This window comes from Eleutherodactylus coqui, chromosome 1 (assembly GCF_035609145.1).
Source record: "Eleutherodactylus coqui strain aEleCoq1 chromosome 1, aEleCoq1.hap1, whole genome shotgun sequence".
Classification (NCBI taxonomy): Eukaryota; Metazoa; Chordata; class Amphibia; order Anura; family Eleutherodactylidae; genus Eleutherodactylus; species Eleutherodactylus coqui.
This window is the reverse complement of record NC_089837.1, coordinates 121,029,997-121,052,129: the sequence shown is the minus strand read 5'-3', so window position 1 is coordinate 121,052,129 and position 22,133 is coordinate 121,029,997. Positions and strand designations below refer to the sequence as shown.

The 22,133-nt window shown below is 40.6% G+C and overlaps 1 long non-coding RNA gene across 2 annotated transcripts in view; it reads left to right on the top strand.

Moving 5' to 3' along the window:
• LOC136610418 (uncharacterized) overlaps positions 1–22,133 on the top strand; it is a 76,142-nt gene that overhangs the window by 30,377 nt on the left and 23,632 nt on the right. Inside the window, exon 4 of one of the 2 annotated variants that reach the window (XR_010790079.1) lies at positions 5,809–5,939. This is a non-coding gene — a long non-coding RNA (uncharacterized lncRNA). Of the gene's footprint in view, positions 1–5,808; positions 6,022–22,133 lie in introns of those variants that run through there. The other variant, XR_010790078.1, reaches the window with a different exon arrangement.

The following is a 22,133-nucleotide window of genomic DNA, read 5'->3' as shown; positions in this document are numbered from 1 at the left end:
GGGAAAAGGGAGGGAAGAGAAGTAAAAGGGTTGTGCTGGTGAAGGGTTAAACTGCATCGTGGCAACAGAGGGTAAAGGGGTTGTTCATTTGTAAACTGCTGATGGTTTATCATCACCTGGCACTTCCGCTGAGCTGATTTCTGCAGGAAGTGGACAGCTTCATTCCCTCTGCAGTAGCATTCTTGGTATGGCAGGCATTAAAGTGAATGAGAACTTTTCTGTAATACCAAGCCTGGCCACTGCAGTAGAAACAAAGCTGTCACATCAACACATTAAAGCAACCTTTGGGCCTGGTGAAACAAAGAAACAAAGTTGTCTGAACCGCTTTTCCGACTACCTGATGCATTCTGTGCATAGTATACATTGGTAGTCTAAGACACTACATGCTGATGTGACTGGCCTGCCCTGCTCATGTGGGCAGCATTGATTAAGCAAAGCAAGTGTGGTGTCTTAGACTAATGATGATGGATACTAATGAACAGTGTATATTATGTAGTCAGAGAAGCTAGTGCATATATCTTTGTTTTTTCAAGCCAAGAGGGTCATTTAAAGGCGTTTATTCTAGTCAACCTTAAAGGAGAAATGGTTAATTTCCAAAACACACTGTTACCTTTCTGCAAATTTCATGAAAAACTCCAATTTTTCATGAAAATATTCAATAGATGCATACATTTTCAATACATTCTTGTGCAGACACATATAAACAGCGCCTGATGGAGTAGCACAATTTCTTTTCAAGGACTGCCATCTCAAGCCACTCATCTTCAGCCAAGAGGAGGGTTAAGGAAGGACACATCTGGAATAATTTGTCTCATTGCAAGGACAAAGTATCTAAAAAGACTTTTTCAATTTTTTTATATAGGGCCTAGAATCATTGAGAGATTCTCAAGGGATATGTATATAGATGTCCAGCACAATGCATTGCAGAGCGTGGCTATGTCCTGCCACAAGGTGGTTATGCTTTGGCATTCCCGACAGTCGTATCAGCTTCACACATGAGTAATGATCCTTTAGTGAATGGAAGAAGAGCAAGGTGGAGATCGTTCACCTCTGCCCACAAAATAAAACATAACCTGTATGCTGGATCTTATGCATAGATTTGTAGCTTAGTGTCCCAGTCATCAGCTAGCCCTGGTCCCACATTGCTACTGCGACATTGTATTCATGTTCTTCTCCACCATTCAAACATGAATTGAAGATTAAATGGATTATTATTGAGATAACTGACCAGGGTTGGTATGGCCACCACACCGCTGGACCATATAAACAGCAGGTCACCAATGGAACAGCCATATCAAACCAAATCTTGCTGAAATGGACAATCCTCATTGAGTAGATAACGTCACTCCCACCATGTCATGTAAATGATGGTAATAGAAGGAGAGAATTTTGCACCCATACTGGCACCAGTGAGCTGGAAGTAGAACCTGGAATCAAAGGACAAAAAAGTATGTTTGAGCAAATATTGCACTCCAGTACCCAGGTAATATCTGAGCTCAGGGGAGTATGAGCTGTAAATCTCGAAGAGCCATTGCAATGCCAAATCCATTAAATGATGGGGAATAACCATATATAAAGAAGTAACATCAGCTGTAATCCACATGGACCCACCCGGCCACGACACGTCATCTAGTGCCCTAAGTACATGCTTGGTATCCTGTATGTATCCTGGTAATGAGAAAATCAAGGGTTGGAGCAGACTGTCAACCCATGAACAAATGGGTTCATTCAATGACAATATACCGGTCACAAGTGGCCGAAAGGAGTGGGAAAACCATCCTTATGTAACTTGGGGAATTAGTGGAAAATGGGTATGACAGGGTGCTGATGAACCTTGAGGCCATAGGCTTGTTTTTGTGTACGTGTAAGTACACCAAAACCAACACCTTCGTCTATTAGAGGAAATAACATAAAGACTTTTTATGTCATTGTTTGGGACTTGCATTCAGTGAATGTGCACACTGCAATATCACTTGGAGGACTTTGCTACCAGAGCCTTTGTTACAGTGGAGTGTCCTACAGAACAGAGACTATAACCCAGTGGAGGTTGAGTGAAACCATGACGAACCTCAATCTTCTGGGAACATTTGTTAAACATTTGCTATGTTCAGTCCAAGTGTGATTGCCTCTGACCTGAACAGAGTACAATAGACTGTGGCCTTGCTGCAAAGACTGATTCCACAATGGATTTCATTTGGACCTATATAGAGGACTGTTATTGAATAGCAGCCAATGTGAGTAAGGAGGGTGCAAGGGACATTTTGCTACAAAGACTTCTACTTTCATTTTGCAATATTAAGCTTGTACCTCCGACTCTTTGGACATCAGATAAATTGTTGTTGAATAAAATGTTTGAAGCTTATCAGGAACCAAGTTATGTCCAAACTACTGTCGGTAATGATACAGGCTTGCAACGGTGCTTACCACTTGGCCTATGGCCCAGCAGCATATACAAACCCTGGAAATGACCCCATTTGAAGGAGATGTGGCTCCCATTACACTGGCGATACCCACCAGGGCCTCAGACAAGAGGCGGGCCAAGGTAAGACTCCTATCCTCCAAACCTAAGGAGGGCTCTAACACCACCTCGTGGGTTCTTCGTTTCATTATTAGTTCTTGCTGCTGGTGGAAGTAGGAATGTTATGGTAGAAAATATTTAATCAGAATAAGTTTCATGTAAGGTGTTTTTCAGTTTTGATTAGTTTCTCAAACTATTTTTATACATTCTTCAGATGAATTATAATATTCTGTATATGTTTAGTGTATGGTTTACCAGTGTCACTTCTGATACATGGACCGAAGAGGAAGTGCATGATACAGTGATATAGAGAACTCTAAGACCTAGTGCCCACGGCCGTGATGGGATCTGCAAGCGGAATTCCGCAGCGGAGCCCGTCACAGCACTCCCCCAGAGACCCCATACTTACCTCCGGGTCTGCTGCCCCACGTCCCGCATGACGCTCCGGCGCGCATGCACAGTAGAGCGCATGATGCGACCAGGGCATCATATGACACGCCCACAGCGTCATATGACATGGCCGGCAGTAGGCGGGGAAGCGTTTTCACACTATCTTTCGCTGTGCTACAGCGAAAGATAGCGTGACGGATGGCTTCCATTGACTGCAATGGAAGCTGTCCGCGAATACGCTCGCGGCAAATAGAACATGCCGCGGGTGAGTACGGGTGAATTCACGGAGCAGAATGCTGCACCGTGAGCATTGCACTATTAGGTTCAATAGAACCTAATAGCTGCGGGGCAATGGGAAATCCGCCCGTGGGGATTAGCCCTAATAGAGAGATTCTCTGTATCAAGTACCCTACTCTCATCCCCTGTCCTAAGTATACCATGATGTATCAGTCTTGCTCAGAGTGTTTCTTTATATTGTTATTATTGATATTTTACTTTAGCTTTAGGTGTATATTCTGCATGGAAGGTTTTGTTGCTGTAGTATTGTGTTAGTTGTTGCATGTGAAAACATCTTAGATTTAGAGGTCTGGGGACCATGTCTGAAAGATGTTAATATATCAATGATGAGAAATATTATGGTATTCCCTCTTCATAGCTCCTGCCAACATGAATCATGGTTGCTATATTTCACACTGATGAATATTGCAATTAAATTTGCTAGTTAAAGTCATCATCTGTATCTGTTTGACAATGAGAACATTACAATGAATCAAAAAAGTTAAAACAATTAGAATATATGTTGTCCGTGAAATGTTATGTATGGTAATGCCTCTTTTGTCATATATTGTATGTGACGTAGTCTTTTTATACCCACATGGTCATACAGTATTAATAGAGAGGAAATGTAGCATTGCCTAAAAATATTCAGTAATTCTCTTTCGAGTAGACACTTATTCTAGAGTTCAAATTACTCCCTATAAATCTTTACAATGTATGCTCTATCCCATCTTGTAAGACCAAACAGAATGGATGGATTCAGATCATTAGAGTCAGTATTATGTGGTTTGGCGGATTATATTATCATCTTAGTGAGCCTAACTAGAAACTGATACCTTGTTGCTAAATGAGCACAATTTCACAAAATTTCCCATGAATTAAAGAGTATATTACATTAATACTGCGAATGTGCTGTGAACATGTAATTCTCAGTATATCATGTAGTGCAAAATTGGCAACAAAAATGTGTGTTGAGTCTTACCTTTACTGAGTGGGTTTAGAATGATTAACATTTATTGCTACAGATGTCTACTTCCTTAACTTATCTCTAAGCCTGACATATCCTGAGATGTAAGGAGCAAGTTGTTAAACAGGTAATAAGAAAAACTTGTAACCTCCAAAAGACGCCTCTGATGGATGTCATCTGTTAGTTATCAGGTGTCTATAGACTCCCATGTTGAAAAAAGTATGTGTTTGTAAGAGGTTGCCGCTTTTTAATAATAGTATGGTGTTTTCTTTGTAATGGTACTGTCTCTTTAAAAAGGTTAGGCAGGTTCCTTCCCTGTTTTAGTTTATTAGGGAGAGTTTGTTTACTTTTATGCGGTTGTTTTGATTGTTTTGTACTGTTTGATATGCAGTAGCGTGGTGTTTTCAGGTTACGTATCCAGAGCGTCCCGTGCAGACATGGCAACATGTACATATACGGTGTAGCAGAAGTCATGGAAAATAATAGAGGTACACATTTCCTTGGTCCTCTACTCAGTCAGACCTGTGCCTGATCATCAGGCTGAGTTGAGTCCCTAGGACGTTATGTTTGGTAGGGCCCCTGTAATAGGCTTATACTTTCTTCAGCCCCAATTAGCTAAAACAAGATAAAGTTTTGTACTATGTTAGCCAGTGGAGCAAAATGTGACTGTATATATGTACTAGCTGATATACCCGGCTTCACCTGAGTTAATTTGGTACTGGGGTTTATCTGGTGTTCACACGGAAAATCTTATGAAGTCGTGGTTACTTTAGAGATACAGAGGAAAAAAAATGTTCACCATTTTGCATGGTTCTTTGCATTACCCAGGAAACACCACGTGTAGGTAACCATGTGACGTTTCCTTTATATAAAAGGACATCAGGAAGTGAGAGAATTAAATTACGTGTGCAAAATTTGGACGCTAATTCTTTTGTGTTTAGAATTGAATAATCGAGTTGGGACCCATTAACTTTTTCTATTTATGACACAATCAATGCCCGTGCCAAATTTCAAGTTTCTATGACACCGGGAAGTGAGAGAATTAAATTCCGTACATAAAATTTGGACGCTAATTCTTTTGCGCTTAGAATTGAATAATTGAGTTGGGACCCATTACCTTTTCCTATTTATGACATAATCAATGCTCGTGCCAAATTTCAAGTTTCTATGATATTGGGAAGTGAGAGATTTAGATTATGTACATAAAATTTGGACGCTAATTTTTTTGCGCTTAGAATTGAATAATCAAGTTGGGACCCCTTTACTTTTCTATTTTGGACATAATCTATGCTTGTGCCAAATTTCATGTTTCTACAACATTGGGAAGTCGGAGAATTAGTGGCAAATCCGTCAGTGAGTGAGTGAGTGAGTCAGTGAGGATTTTCGTCTTTATATATATAGATACGTGTCTTCGGATCTATTCCATTAGCCATGAGCCTGAGGAAGAACCTGAAGTAGGTTCCAAAGCTCGCTATACACGATATCATGTGTTTTTGTTAGCCATTAGAAGGTATCATATCTACAACATCACTTTGTTTCTCTTACTGAGAACAGTCACATTTTTCACCAATCCTGGCATGAGAATCTCACTTCCCATGTGATTATTTTATGATAAAAAGTTAACTGTCACTCATAAATGTGTTTTCCTTGATTCCAGATCCAAACTTAAAGTTGTGTTTTAAGATGACTGCGTTGACATATTGGGATAAAGTTTGGAATGGAGATTTGATGGACCATACCGGATCCAGTTGATGACTGCCTCTTCACTCAAATTGCCAACCACTATATGTGAGTCTCCATCCGAAATAAAGAATCAAATACCTGCTAGACTATGCATGCTTTTTAAGTTATGATTATAGTATCATGGGGTTGGGCTTGAATAACATGTTAAAGAATAATATGTTCGAAAATAATTGAGACAATATGTGTGTTAAAATCATGAAGTACTTGTAGAAAATCGAGGAACTGTTTTATGTATTCCCATGCTCCTATAATATCCTCCTCTATGCTTTTGTGTGTATACCCCTCGTTATCCCATAATAAAGGAGGCCAAGTCATGTAAAGAAAATGTTTTGTGTGAATATGTATGTGTATATATTTCCCAAAAGTGCTTACAGGCTTGGTGACACCTGGTTAGTTCTCATGAACCGAGGATCATCATGCCATCTCATTTGTACAGGAAAAAGTGTCACTGTAGACTGTATCCCTCCTGGACAGGATGTGCGTGTGCGGACCTCACTAATAATGTAGTGCCTCTGTTTTCAAATCTTACTCCCTATGGGGATTATAATAAGCTACCTAATAAAATAGTATACAATATGTGAGATAAAATGGTACAAAATCAGGCCAGAGTTATGCTCTGTCTTTTTAGATGACAAGTTGTCTGGAGCCCTAGATCACACCGTAGTAGTCATGCCAAATCTCGTTTTACCGCATAATGGTCAGTCATAAATGGTGAGCTCTGAGTGCACACTTTTCCAGGGAAACTGCAGACAATCGACTGAGGACAATAGTAAGCCTCATGTAATGTTCATGGACTAGGCCTACTAGATGATTTTATTTGCCCAATCATACTACGGATGAGAGATCAGTTAATACAAGTTACCGATTGTCTAGATCATAAACCTTTCTGAATATTAGGGCTAGCTAACCAACTATTGCAATTCAAGATTAATTTTGTTGTTAACTAACAAATACAATAGTGCTAGTATGTTTTGTGTTTAGTCACACTTAGGTATTCTCATGCATCGAACACCTGACTACAATTTAGAGCTACAGGGAATCCTGTCTGCTGGTTGAAGCCTGTGATAGACCTTCCACACTGCTGAGTAATAGTGGGAGCATCACTAGTGGGAGTCTGGGGATTGGCTAGAACTAGTGGCAGGATAATAAATGGTATAGCATGTGATATGGTAAGAGCACTTAATGCTACCTTATAGACCTTTGACTTGTTACTGCTGAATGTACAATGTACTTAGGATGCTATTCTACAGAACAGAGCTATAATTGATATTATTTGATCATAGATGTAAGAAATTTTGTAGCATTTGTTATTTCAACCTACCTGATAGTTTGATTGACTTCCCAGTTCCTGGTTCAGTGTATTCTTGGGTTTTTGCTTTTTTTTCTGCATACTTTGTAGTATAGTGGTAAATTGTATATTCCTTAGGTGTTGCATTCAGTGCATACCTGATCTAGTATTTATCCAATAATTGGTTCACTGGTCCATTAATAGACATAGTAACATAGTTCGTAAGGCCGAATGAAGACAATGTCCATCTAGTCAAGCCTGTTTATCCTCCCGTGTTGTTGTTGATCCAGAGGAAGGCAAAAAACCCCAAGAGCAGAAGCCAATTAGCCCTTTTGGGGAAAAAATTCCTTCCCGACTCCCTAATGGCAATCAGACTGTTCCCTGGATCAACCCCTAATTGTTTCTACCTGCCTGTATATCCGGATTAACAATTAACCTAAGATTTATAACCTATAATATCCTTCCTCTCCAGAAAGACATCAAGTCCCCTTTTAAACTCTTCTATGGATTTTGCCATCACCACATCCTCAGGCAGAGAGTTCCACAGTCTAACTGCTCTTACAGTAAAGAATCCCCTTCTATGTTGGTGATGAAACCTGCTTTCCTCTAAATGTAGCGGATGCCCTCTTGTTACCGTCGCGGTCCTGGGTATAAACAGATCCTGGGAGAGATCCTTGTATTGTCCCCTCATGTACTTATACATAGTTATTTGGTCGCCCCTTAGCCTTCTTTTTTCTAGAGTAAATAATCCCAATTTGGATAGCTTCTCTGGGTATTCTAGTCCCGTCATTCCATGTATTAGTTTAGTCATTCTTCTATGAACCCCCTCCAGTACTGTAACATCTTTCCTGAGCACCGGTGACCAGAACTGTGCGCAGTATTCCTTGTGGGGCCTCAATAGTGCCTTATATAATGGAAGGATAATGTTCTCGTCCCTCACCCCTATACCTCTTTTAATGCACCCCAAGACTTTATTTGCCTTCGCAGCAGCTGACTGGCATTGGTTACTCCAGTTTAGTCTACAGTCCACTAATACCCACAGATCCTTTTCCATTTCACTTTTCCCTAGCAGTACCCCATTTAGTGTATATTGGTGACATCCGTTTCTCCTGCCCATGTGCATAACCTTACATTTATCAACATTGAACTTCATTTGCCATTTTTCTGCCCAAGCCCCCAGCTTATCCAGGTCCGTTTGTAGCCGCACATTGTCCTCCGTTGCATTAATTATATTGTATAATTTTGTGTCACCTGCAAATATTGATATTTTGCTGTGCAGCCCCTCTATCAGGTCGTTGATAAATATATTGAACAGAATGGGGCCTAATACTGAACTCTGTGGCACCCCACTAGCGACTGTTGCCCAATAAGAATATGAACCATTTATTATCACCCTCTGCTTTCTATCATTGAGCCAATTCTTTACCCAATTACACACGTTTTCACCCAATCCGAGCTCTCTCATTTTGTATATTAGCCTATTATGAGGCACGGTGTCAAATGCTTTAGAGAAGTCCAGATATACGAGATCAATAGATTCTCCCAGGTCTATCCTAGAGCTTACTTCATCGTAGAAACTGATTAAATTTGTCTGACATGAGCGACCCTTCATGAACCCATGCTGGTGAGGAGTTATTCCCTTGTTCTCCTTGAGGTGCTCATCGATGGCGTCTCTCAGAATCCCCTCAAAAATTTTTCCCGATACTGAAGTGAGACTTACTGGCCTGTAGTTACCAGGCTCACTTTTGGTCCCCTTTTTGTAAATTGCAACCACGTTGGCAATGCACCAATCCAATGGTACAACACCGGTCTTGATCAGTCTTTCTGCCTCCTCCTTGGCAATTTTGATCCTATCTTTGCAAATTTGGTTTTTTTTTCCTGTACGATTTTAGCGCTTCTTCGCTACCTTCTTGTTTTAGTAGTTTGAACACTTTCTTTTTTTCGTTTATAGCCCCTCTTACCGTCTTGTCGAGCCACATTGGTTTCCTTTTAGTTGAGATTCTTTTATTTTTAAAGGGAATGAACACCTCGCATGAGGAGATTAGGATCCTTTTAAACTTTTCCCATTTGTCCTCTGTACTGTTATTTTTGAGGATGTTGTCCTATTTAATATTACCGATAGTAGTTGTAAGCTGATCAAATTTTGCTTTACCAAAGTTTAGTTTGTTTGTCACTCCCTGATAAGGCTTCTTATTGAATGCCATCTGGAAGTTGATTATATTGTGGTCACTGTTCCCCAAGTGCCCCTCAACCTGTACCCCATTTATTCGGTCCGGTTTGTTAGTTAATACTAGGTCCAGAATGGCCCTCCCTCTCGTTGGTTCCAGCACAAGTTGGTTCAGGTAATTGTCTTTAATTACTCTCAAGAACTTATCACCCCTGTGAGATTTGCAGGTTTCGTTCTCCCATGTTCTATCTGGATAATTAAAATCCCCTATGATAATTACTTAATTGCGGTTTGACACCTCTTCTATCTGCCTTAATAGTAAGTTTTCAGTTTCTTCTGCTACTTTTGGTGGTCTATAGAAAACCATTATCAAGATTTTGTTATTTTTTCCTCCCTTTATTTCTACCCACAGAGATTCTACCTGTTCTTCCCTTACTCCTATATCCTCCCGTAGCCTTGGATTTAAGTCCCTCTTTCTGGTTCTTTCGGTCTCTTCTGAAGAGATTGTACCCCTGTAAATTCGCCGCCCAATCGCACTTATCATCAAGCCATGTTTCCGTTATTCCGACTATATCATAATTTTCATCATTCATTCTCGCTTCAAGCTCACCCACTTTACCAATCAGACTTCTTGCATTCGTGGTCATACAATTTATATAGGTTTTTTTGTTCTTTAAATTCATTTTGTTGTTATTCGTACTAATGGCTGATCTAACAGCTCTAACTGTACTAACCCCATCCCCTGCTCGACCCCCATTCCCCTTGCTTAGACCCTAGTCGCTAGCTACACTGGCTACTCCACTATTTCTCATTTTGCCTTCCCCCAGTCCCTAATTTAAACACTCCTCCAGCCTTCTGGCCATCTTTTCCCCCAGCACAGCTGCACCCTCCCCATTAAGATGCAGCCCGTCCCTACGGTAGAGCCTGTAGCCGACAGCAAAGTCAGCCCAGTTCTCCAGGAACCCAAATCCCTCCTTCTTACACGAACTTCGAAGCCACTTGTTTACCTCCGTAAGATCCTGCTGCCTTTCTAGTGTGGCTTTAGGTGCAGGTAGTATTTCCGAGATTTGAAGTTTTGTTAAATAGAAAAAAAATGGTTTTGTTTAGGTGAAATTCAACTCAGGTATGACTAAATGGTTGCGTCATGCTTCATCATCAATCCCAGTATGGGGCAGACATGAATCCTGTGCTCTCAGAGTTAGATTAGAGGCCTCAGGGATGAGTTGGGAACACCCTACATAGGGGTAATCAGAGGATTATGAATGGTTCCTAGGAACTTCCATCTTCCTGGTTAGGTAAGGCAACACATTCCCTACCGGTAGTGGTTAGCTCAAGTTTTTGCGATGAGTGAAGAGGTCATGTCATTGGCGTTATGGCAGAGGAACTGGGTAGCATGATGAATCTGCCGCAAAAGGGGGGACTGTTAGTGAAATGAATATGACTCCATGTTCTATCCTATGCGTAGCCATTTTGTAAGCACGTAGCCATCTTCTGTATCTCTTTTTACTGTATTTATTTGTTCTTTTTTGGAGGATTTATGAATATTAAATGCTTATTTAATAAGCCTTGAGTGAATCACTAAGGCTTTTGTTCCAGAAGATAGCTACTGTGGCATTTAGACTGGCCAGCAGGTCAAACTGACCTGTTCCTAACTGTTCACATATGTTCCCAAATATTCTATGTAAACAGTTTATTGTTTACATTATTGTACTTTCGTATTCTGAGTTAATCATGTGTGACTCTTGTGCGCTTGCGTGTTTTTTGCCTTTAATTTTAGATGTTAAAAATCTTTATCTTGTATATTTCATATTTTGTTTATGTTCTTTGACCAATGGTAACGAATGATAATAGATTTGAATTATTGTAATTGAACATGTGACCCTATAAAACCTGTCACCTATCATTTAAAAAAAACAGATTACTTCGGATCACATCCCATGCTATGTGATTTAACGTTAGTCTCCTGAGCTCAGCTTACCTCTAAAATTGAATTTGGACCCCGATAGCATATCGTTTATCAAATATTGGTTTGTAGTAACAGGCAGGAACAGAGCTGAGACAGAAGAAGGAACAGAAAATATTAAGAGAAGTACTTGGTGCGGGACGGAGGTTGAAGCAGGAGTCTCTCCTGGTGTACTGCAGTGTTGCAAATACAGTCCTGAGGACGGTTTCCTCCGGGAGAAAGAGATACAGCCATTGAGAAGCTGACGGAGTGTGCAGAGAGTAGCTAAGCTATGGACAGTGGAAGAAGGGAGACTCCTGGTTTGTGCTACAGGGTTATAGCAATTGTACTATGGGCAGTTTTCCTCTGGTAAGCAGGAAGAGGATGGCTGAATAGTAAAGTTAGTGCCAAGTGGTTCCTCCATTTCCTCTGCTCCAATAACTCTTAACCTATGCCAGCAGGCCTGAAAGTAAGTCATCCCTAATCTTCCTAGAGTTGTTACAGTTACAGTATCCTGTGTTAGCAGACCTTAAGACTTTTCAATGAGATAATTAACGTGTATTGCTGATGCTGGTCAATGAGGCTACAAATCTAATGACTGTTTTTACGGACTATTGAACTTTATTGACAGACTAAGATACCCTGGATTACCAGGTCACAAGTTACCGTTTCCCTGTTTGACAGTTAATAAAGTTTTGTTTGTTCAGCAATGGCATCTCCTGCACCCTGTATCCGTCAGGCTGACATTAACCTGGAAATACAGAAAAGCCCCAAACCTTAGGCTGGATTCACAGGAACGTATTTGTGCAGTGTTACACATATGCATACGTTCGCATAAGCATATTTTGCATGCGCATTTCGATTGCACAAAAAAATACGCAGCATGCTCTATAATCCTCGGCATCCATGCACAAAAATAGCACATATTGAACTAATTAACTTAAAGGTAAAAAAGTAAAAAACAAATCTGTAAAGAAAAAGATATTTAAAAAATATCCCTGCATGTCATAGAAAAAAGTGCACCAAAAATGATTTTGGTAGCTGATTAAAAAATAGGGCAGTAAAACCACCAAATGGGCAAAATCCGTAAGAAGTGTTTGGTCCTGGTCCTTAAAGGGTTAAAGAGAATATGGAATTCTGGATTGTTCTTTAATGGTCAATTGATGGTTTCTCTCTGCATTGTAAATCACATTTACTACAATAGATTTCCCACCAAATCAGATTCAGAGTTTAATACAGTTTTAATTTAATATTAATCTGAATTAACACAGTATTATTGTGAACATCTTATTAACTAAGGAAATTTACATGATGCTATCACAGAATAATGACCCATGAACAATGTCGCTATGAAAAGAAATTAAGAATGATTAGCGTAAATAAAATACAAATGATATGCTAATGAGACCTATTCAGATATCTGAGCGAGGGCTCCATTAGGCAGGATTGGTATTTGGGGACCTGTGTCTTTCAGAAAGAAAGTCTTTAGAGAAAAAGCATTAAGAAAATCTTACTTTTATGGTTTTAGCAAAATTATGTATTTTAGTGTTAAACAAAAGCTGATTTTTTTCCCATTTTTTAGAAATACAGCCATTTTTAAAGCTAGTTGCTTGCTGAACATGATGCCCATAGTTGTCCAAAGGGTGGCTAAAAATATGTGACCCAATGGGAAAGCAATGAATGGACTACCCCCCCCCCCCCCCCTCCTTATTTACTATAGCTGCACCTTACTTTGAGGGGGAGATTTACTTAGACTGGCCTTTTTATATGCCAGTCTTAAACCAAAGATGGTCCCAACCTCCCACCTAACCCTGCCTACTTCTCAAACGTGGTGAGAAAAGTATAAAGTTCAAGTTTTTGTCACCGATATGACATATGCCAAAATGTGTGACTTTCCTATACCACAAAACTGGCTTAAGTCATTTAATAAATTCCCCCTTAGTTTTTATAAAATCCTAAACTGATTTCTGCATATCTACTAAAAGGGGTTGACCAGATGAAAACCATTGATGGCCTGTCGACAGAATAGATCAACAATAGTAGATCAATGGGGGTCTGCTGCCTGGGATCCTCTGATGATCAGCCTTTTGCCAGGCTAGAGTGTTTGTATACTAAGCTGATTTCTGCAGGCAGCAGGCAGCTCCATTTTCACTGCAGTGGCCTGACTTGGTACTACAGGCAAAGTTCTTCACTTCAGTGGGAATTTTAACTGTAATACCAAGTTTGGCCACTGCAGTGAGAACAGAGCTGTCTGTTTTCTGTAGCAAGCTGCTCAGTATAAAACCACACTGGCCTGGTGAATGGCTGATCAGGGGAAATCCCAGGCAGCAGATCCCCAGTGATCTAGTATTGATGACTTATCTTGTGGATAAGCCATTAATGGTTTACAGCTGGACAACCCCTTTAAGTATATATGAGGTTTTAAATCTGTTTATATCCAAAGTCTAAAATAGATAGCACTTGCTGTTGTCTTGTGGGGAACCTCTGTTCGGGCTCTAAGTAACTGCCTTGGAACCCTGATTGCCAATACTGGTCTTGATATATTCAGCATACAATGATCAGAAAGTATATTTTAGTACTTAGATAAATAGTGTTCACATTGCCAGACAGAATAGCATGCAGTACCCAGAAAATACATGCAGCAGTTGGTGACATACAGTGCCCAGATAAGCAGGGCACACATGCTATGCATAGCCTAGATAACTAAAATATATACGAGCTCTGTAAAAATTGGCTTGGTCCTGAAGGGGTTATTTATTATGTTCAGCCATTTACGGCAAGAATTGGAATGAGGAAGGATTACACTATTTAGCCTGATTGAGTTTTGCTGTATTGAAGCTACCTATCTGAAACTTGTGTTTTTACCATAATGTCTACACCTCATCTGCATTCCCACAGCAGTTCTGCTCAAGTGTCAGCTGTCCCTACAGTTATGTGAAGGTTTCCTCATATTTTCCCACGGCAGTTATAATTTTATTATTGGTTGGGTGTGTGCATGAGGCTTATACTGAAATAGAATAGTATGTGATGGTCTCCATCAGGTGGTTGGATTTTTCAGTCAATTGACATTATTATTTTAATAGAAGTTAACGAATATTTAAAGCAGTTCTGGATTATTGGATGCTGGATGGTAGGAATTTCAATATACACTACTAAGAGAAGGGGTAGGGGTGCAGGGGATTTTTTTGCATTCAAATAATTGCAGCTACTGCTCCAAATAGTTACACAGAGAATAGTTGAATTGCAAAGTTTCATAACACTTTATAAACTTTATCTATCTATATCTATTTATCTATCTATCTATCTTTCTCATATCTATCTATCTTTCTCATATCTATCTATCTTTCTCATATCTATCTATCTTTCTCATATCTATCTATCTCATATCTATCTTTCTCATATCTATCTATCTCATATCTATCTATCTCATATCTATCTTTCTCATAGCTATCAATCTTTCTCATATCGATCAATCTTTCTCATATCTATCTATCTATCTATCTATCTATCTATCTATCTATCTATCTATCTATTCATCATGAAATTAAAATCACTGACAGATAATGTGAATAACTTATTATTCTATACAATTGGATTTGTCAAAGAGATATATTAGGCAGGATGGGAAGAATCAGTTCTTGAAGTTAAAGAAGGATAAAGAGAAAGAAGGATAAATAGACAAATGTAAGGATCTAAGCAACTTTGACAAGGGCCTAATTGTGATGGTCAGATGAGTGGGTCAGAACATCCCCAACAACAGGTTTTGTAGGAAGTTGCTGGAATGTAGAAGTGTGTACCCACCAAAAGTGGTCCAAGAGAGGCCAACTGGTGAATCTGCAACAGGGTCGTGAGCTCCCAAGCTTCACTGATACACATGACAAGTCAAGACTAGCACTTCTGGTCTGCTACCACAACTTTGTATATCATGTCATTTTTAGGCCAATCGCTGATGAATATAATATATCTTTATAGCAGTAAGATTTCCATCTTCATATGATGCAGAACTCCAATTCCCCTGCATAATTAATAACTTTCTGCAAGCATGTAGAGGCAACTTGCTACATACTGATTTATTATTGAGAGTCAATGTATAAATAATCTGTAGTTAGCAGCAAAGCTCCGTCTATTCGTGGCTGCATGCAGGAAGAATTTTGTAATTTTTTTTCTCTCTGCCTATGTAGGGGATCTGAGGAAAAAAAAGCAGACAAACAAAAAAAAAGAAAAGTATATTCAGGTCTTATATGTTTGTTTTTACAAATGATGTAGCCCTTTTTTACATTTTTTGTTTTCCCTCCCCACTTTTAAAAAATCATAACTCTTTTATTTATCCATCAACATAACTGTCTGAGGGCTTGTTTTTTGCAGGACAAGTTGTATTTTTCTGTTTAATGTACCCTATAATAAACTGAAAAATATTTACAAGTATCTAAGTGGAATGAAATAGAAAAAATCCAATTCTGCCCTCTTAAGGGGAGTCTTTTTTTGCAGAACTAGTGTACCACTAGGGGTTGCAATTGTGACCTTAGCAAATGGGGGCCCACGAGTCCACACCCGTGCGCAATATCACACTTGTCAATGATGCAAGTTGTTTTTCATGCAAAAACGCCTTCCATCACTTCAGTGAAATTGCGATCCTCCGGCTCTTGTTTTACGCACAATAGAGGATCTGCAGGTGTTTCTCATTGATTTCAATTTAAAACATCATATCGCACTCGCCTGCTCATTGCACGGCATATGATGTGTTTGACTGTCCGATTGAAAGCAATGGGCGATAGATTCCGGGGAAACACGAAAAAAAATAGGACATGCAGCTAATTTTTTCCACACAGCATCACTATGAGGGGAAATATCACTCGTGTATGACTCCATTCAAAAGAATAAAGTTCATATTCGTGCGAGATTGGTGCGTCTCACAACGCAAAAAACGTGTGCGAGATTTGCGCTCGTGTAAATGAGACCTCAAGGGGATGAAACGATGGAGAGGAGTCAGTGGTAGAGGAGGGTGACTTATGCTGCCCATAGAAATCTACATAGAGAGATTAGGGAGAGGGAGTGAGCTGCTGTATGGAGAGAGATTTGCACACAGATGTGACTTCAGCTCATAGTAAGTGAAATACAGCAAGTGAAATCACATCTCTACTGCTCAGTACTTCTCTAATCTTCTACATACTGATGTTATTCATCTGTGGTGGCTATAAGGAGTAAAGGCTGGTTTAGACAACGATTATTGCTCAAAATATCTTTTGAGCGATTTTCGAGTGATAATCGTTGTGTTCTTATTACAGCACAAAGTGATCGCTCAAACACTGCGTTCTGAGTGGAGGATAACATGGCACTTGTACTGCCCCATGAACAGTGTAAGGGCTTAGTCAGACGGGCGTTTTTTGCCGCGATTTGCGCATGCGCATGCGTCCGGCGATTTTTTAAAACCATTGCTTCGCAATGGTATCGGACACATGAGCGCTTTTTATGCGCTCGTCCGAAAAATTATAGAACAAAAAATCGCAGATCGCACCTATCTGCGATCTGCGATTCCTGTTCGCTTCTGTATATGCGCTCAATGGGGCCGGCGGCAGCAGCGCCGACCCCATTGAGAACATATAGAAGACAAATCATTCTTCTCTGCCACAGCTGTAACAGCTGTGGCAGAGAAGAACGATGTTTGCCCATTGAATTCAATGGAGCGGCAATACAGCCGCTCCAATGAAAGCAATGGGCTGCCGGCGTGCGCGGGGTTAATTGTCGGGAAGGGGTTAAATATATAAACCCTTCCCTGCAATTCATGCTAAAATGTGTTAAAATAAAAAAAAATTGTATACTCACCTTTCCGCTGCAGCCGGAGTCCAGCCGCGGCCGCTGTCAGTTCTCCTGAACTGCTTCTCGGCACTATTCAGCCGGCGGGGCTTTAAAATCCCCGCCTGCTGAATGATCTGCTCTGATTGGTCACAGCCTGACCAATCAGAGGCCGGTTTCACTCACACACCCATTCATGAATTCATGAATGGGTGAGTGACTGCTGCCTCTCAGCGCTGAGCCAATCAGGGGCTGGTCTGACTCACATCCATTCATGAATTCATGAATGGGTGTGAGTGAGGCATGCCTCTGATTGGCTCAGCGCTGAGCCAATCAGGGGGCAGGTCTGACTCACACCCCCTTCACACCCACTGCAGGACGGCTGCCCGGAGCTGCAGGCAGAAGGTGAGAATGCAATTTTTTTTTATTTTAACACGTTTTAGGATGGATTGCAGGTAAGGGCTTATATATTTAAGCCCTTACCGACAATTCATCCCGGGCTCGCCCGCAGCGCATTGCTTTCAATGGAGACGGCTGTATTGCCGTCTCCATTGAATGCAATGCGCTGGACAGCTCCGGCCCGTTTCTAATGAAACGCGGCTAGGAGCAGATTTTCGGGCGATTTGCGGGCGACTTGGGCGCACCGGTCACGCGATTTGCGGATGCGCATCCGTCATGCGATCCGCAAATCGCGGCAAAAAACGCCCGTCTGACTAAGGCCTAAAAATGGAAAGAAACAAAATGGTTCAAATGTGGGTTTTTCCCACTTCGCCCTACTTAGAAATTTTTTAAAATCTTCCAATACATTAGATGTTATGTTATGGTTGTATTGAAAAATACAACTTGCCCCACAAAAAAACAAATCCTCATGGAGATGTGTCACCAGAAAAATAAAAAATTTTAGAACTTTTTGAAAGTGAGGATACTAGAACTGCAGAATGCGACCAGTGCCTTAATGACTCTTGGTCATGAAGGGGTTAAAAATAGTTAAGGAGTAGAGATGAGCGAGCATACTCGCTAAGGACAATTACTCGATCGAGCACTTTCCTTAGCGAGTACCTGCCCGCTCGGAAGAAAAGGTTCGGCTGCCGGCGCGGGTGAGAGGGGAGTTGCGGCAGTGAGCAGGGAGGAGTGGGGGGGAGAGAGGGAGAGGGAGAGAAAGATCTCCCCTCCGTTCCTCCCCGCTCTCCCCCGCCGCTCCCCGCCCCCCGCCGGCAGCCAAACCTTTTCTTCCGAGCGGGCAGGTACTCGCTAAGGGCAATGCTCGATCGAGTAATTGCCCTTAGTGAGTATGCTCGCTCACCTCTATTAAGGAGCAGTGGGTAACTAACAACTTCAGTGTACTCATTAGGAAGACTACCATTGGTAATCTACACCTCCGTGAGTAATCTGTACTGTTGTGCACCCATATTTTTATGCTATATAGATGGGAGTATTCATTAGCTTTTCCTCCTTGCAACAAAGTGATGTCAACAGTTTTCCAGACATTTTAAATTCCACAAGTGACTGGGATACATTTTTTTAGCACATTACTAGGAACTGATACTTATTTTAATGATTTTTGTCAATGATTTGGTAATAACAATAGTAGTATAACGTCCTAGATGTAATTGAAATGAACTGGGGTGAGTGTCCATTATTGTTTTGGGGTTATATATATTGCCATCACATTAATAACTGGAAGGTTTATTATAAGTATCCTTGTGCTGCTGTGTATTAATAGTTACTTGTCATTACAATGTGGGTGTATACAGATGATTAACGAATGATGGTAATAATAGTCATTACAAATCATCAGCATTGTATTCATAGTAATAGTGAAGTTAATATACTAGTTTCACTATTGTTTGCTAAAGCAGAGCCATTGAGTTTGATATTATCTTCAAAACCCCACTGACCTTTTTGCATAGCAGTCAGTCTAGAGCCCAGCATAACTTCAAAGGAGAGTTGTCTGTATGAGATCAACATCTACATAGCAAATATGTAGTATGCCATACTTCCACCTACTCAGTGCTTAACGGATGGCACATGTATTCTACTAGGATTGTTGCTGTTCATAACAAGCACATTTGAACTAGAAAACTAACATTTGTTGAAAGGTCAAAAGGAAAACGTAGACGAGCTTAACACGTTCACTTACATTTTAGTGTTCGCCTCTGAACATGATGACAGTCTAGATCTAACATCTTTGTCATGATTCATTACTTAGTATATTTTTCAGCTGTCTCCTTTTCTTGATACAATCTCCTGCTTTGATAAAAAGTTAACTTTTTAAATTTAGGCTATCTGTATTCACCACTAGAGGGAGCTTACACCTACTATTTATACATTATACTCAATAATTAATCAGTATGCAGTATTCCAAACTCTCCCAAGTGGCAGCTTCAGGCAGCCTGAACTCAAACATTTAACTCTGTGTCTGTGAGAGATTTCAAGCTCCGTGTCAGAAAATTGGACTATTGGCATCTATGAGAAAACATTTAAAAATTAATTGGCAAATATTTTTGGACTTAGAGTACGTAGATTGAAAAATAAAACCCTAAATAATGGGTGTGTGATGAGTAGGGCTGATGGCAAAGGGCTAGTGCAGTTTAGACCCTGTCGTGGTGCAGGCTGATGTTCCTCTACACAGTGTCCGACTACTACAGTGTGTCGGACCAAAACCAGTCTGTCATACAGTGAAAAATAAGATAGGGTAATGTCATTGTGCACTGGTTCTTTAGTATGGATGTTAGGGGCAGTGCATACCCCAAATTAATAAAAAGCCCACATGACTGCTCTACCAGAAAGTCCTCGGGTGAGCAGTGTAAACATTGCAGACTGCAGAGGCCAGGAGTGGGAGGAGCAGCAAAGGTGAGTATATTTGTTTTTTTGTTTTACTGTATAAAGTGCTTTCTCAAACCATTTAGGCCATGAGGAGTGTTGTTAGCTATGAGCCATAAGGAGCGTTACTATGTGACGAATGGCATAAGGACCACTATTACTCAAGTTAGGCCACGAGGGGCAATTTTACTTAATGGAGGCTATAGAGGGCATAATTACAGACTGGGACACTGTGGATGGAAGATTGAGGCATCAAAGATATGTGTGTCAAATTCTACAGACAAGTTGTGATTGTGAGAAGACATCATTGCAACTGAGCCAGATGGAAAAGAAAAGAGGAAGTGAGTGGTTCCAGTCAGAGTCAAGACATCTGTGATCAGTGGATATAATGGTAATATAATCACTTATACGGTCTGCAGAGCTGGTATATACTGCTATATGGTTACTGTATAGGGGTTTGATGTATAGTAATTTTTTCAGAAACAATATGGTGGTATTATTGTATGGGATCATGGTGTGCCAATATTATTTGTCTCTATTTGGTCCATTTATGTCATGGACGCTTAACAAGTTTGAGACACTGAAGGGGTTAATAGTGGATGGTCAGTATGTTCCTCCTCGATTCAGATGTTACGCCCTGTGGGTATAAAGGGAGTTCGTGTCTCACTGTATGGGACACGGGGAAAACCAGGATACAATATCATCTCCAGCAAGAGTAGTTGCTGGAGATGTTTTATAAAACATATTTGGGCCTGATGGCAGCCTTGTTAGTGGGGCTGTCCATTCCACTCCCTCCACTCCAGGTCTTATTATGGGAAGGCAAGCTCCCCAGGTGTAGAGCCTGGGTAGTTAACCCAGTCCATAAAGTCTGCAGCTATGCAGACAGGCAAGAGGCCGGGTGCAGCTATATGCTGGAAGTTGCTGGTCTCACAGGAAGCTCTATCCCTGACCCAGGGAAAAAGCTGGACTTGGTGCAAACGTGTGGTTTTTCATGCGCCTGCAGCGAGCCTTACGTATAGTCAGGGACGGACTCTGTCTAGTAAGTGCTGGATAAGAAGGATTTTTGTTTATGCCTGAAGTTAAGGCTGTATTTTGTTTCTTTTTTATGCTTTCTAATAAACACAGGCCAAGCCTGTATGGACTTTATCTGCTGTTGTGGTCTCTAACTGCCGCTCACACTGCAACATTGTGCTCTACCTGAGCTGACTCTGCCACACAAGTTAAAACATACTTCTGTGCTTCATAGAAAACTTTCTATGGCGAGCTATGCACGCTGCATGGGCTCCCCCCCCCCCTACCTCCAGCATGGCTGCAATTGACGGTTTTCTGACCCCTTGCCTACTTGTGTTTTCCCCGCTTACTGCTGGTTTTTGCCCAACTACAACATGGGGTCACTTTGTAATTTTTTTTCTAGAGCCACTTTGGGTTCCCAACCCACCCCTGACCGTAACATTTAAAGAAAGACAAAATTACAGAAAAGTTTAGGCAACTTTTTCATTTACATTCTTCTTTAGAACATTCCACCTGGTAACTATGTAAAGATCATCATTTCACTGTCTACTGCCAAGATGAACCAAGATGAAATGGCTGCAAAATAATGATACCAATGTAATTGTCAGGTAAAATCTCTAAAAGTAGAAATATATTAGAAAGATGTTGTAGTTACAAAAGTCATGTAAAGTGCATTGTGTTTCCCAATGACCTAATACATAATTATACATTGCTAAGCTTACATGTAAAGTAGATGTTTCACAGAACATACTGTAATTGCACATGGATCATCTCAGCTTTTATTGTGAAAGCATAGACTTACTTGCTCAGGGACTGAATCTCTTATCATGTGGCTCTCACACTGAGCAGAGAAAAAAAGACAGACTACAGTCATTCCTAAAACAGATAGCATTGATTCCTTAAAGGGAATGTACAGTATCACCTGTTTTAAAACTATATACTGATACAAAATATATACACTGTATTAAGAACGCCTACTCAATTGGTTGTCCCACCTTTCAGACATCAGAGAATAGATTCCACATCCTTCATACTTAGGTCGACCCACGTCTGCTGCAGCAGCTCATAGAAATATAGAAACATAGGAAATTGACAGCAAAAAAAGACCACCTGGTCCATCTAGTCTTCCCTTATATTACTATTAGCTCTGTCAGTTGGTGCACATTTTGTGGATGAGTCGGAGGAGATCTCACAGCCCTTTCCAACATATCCCAA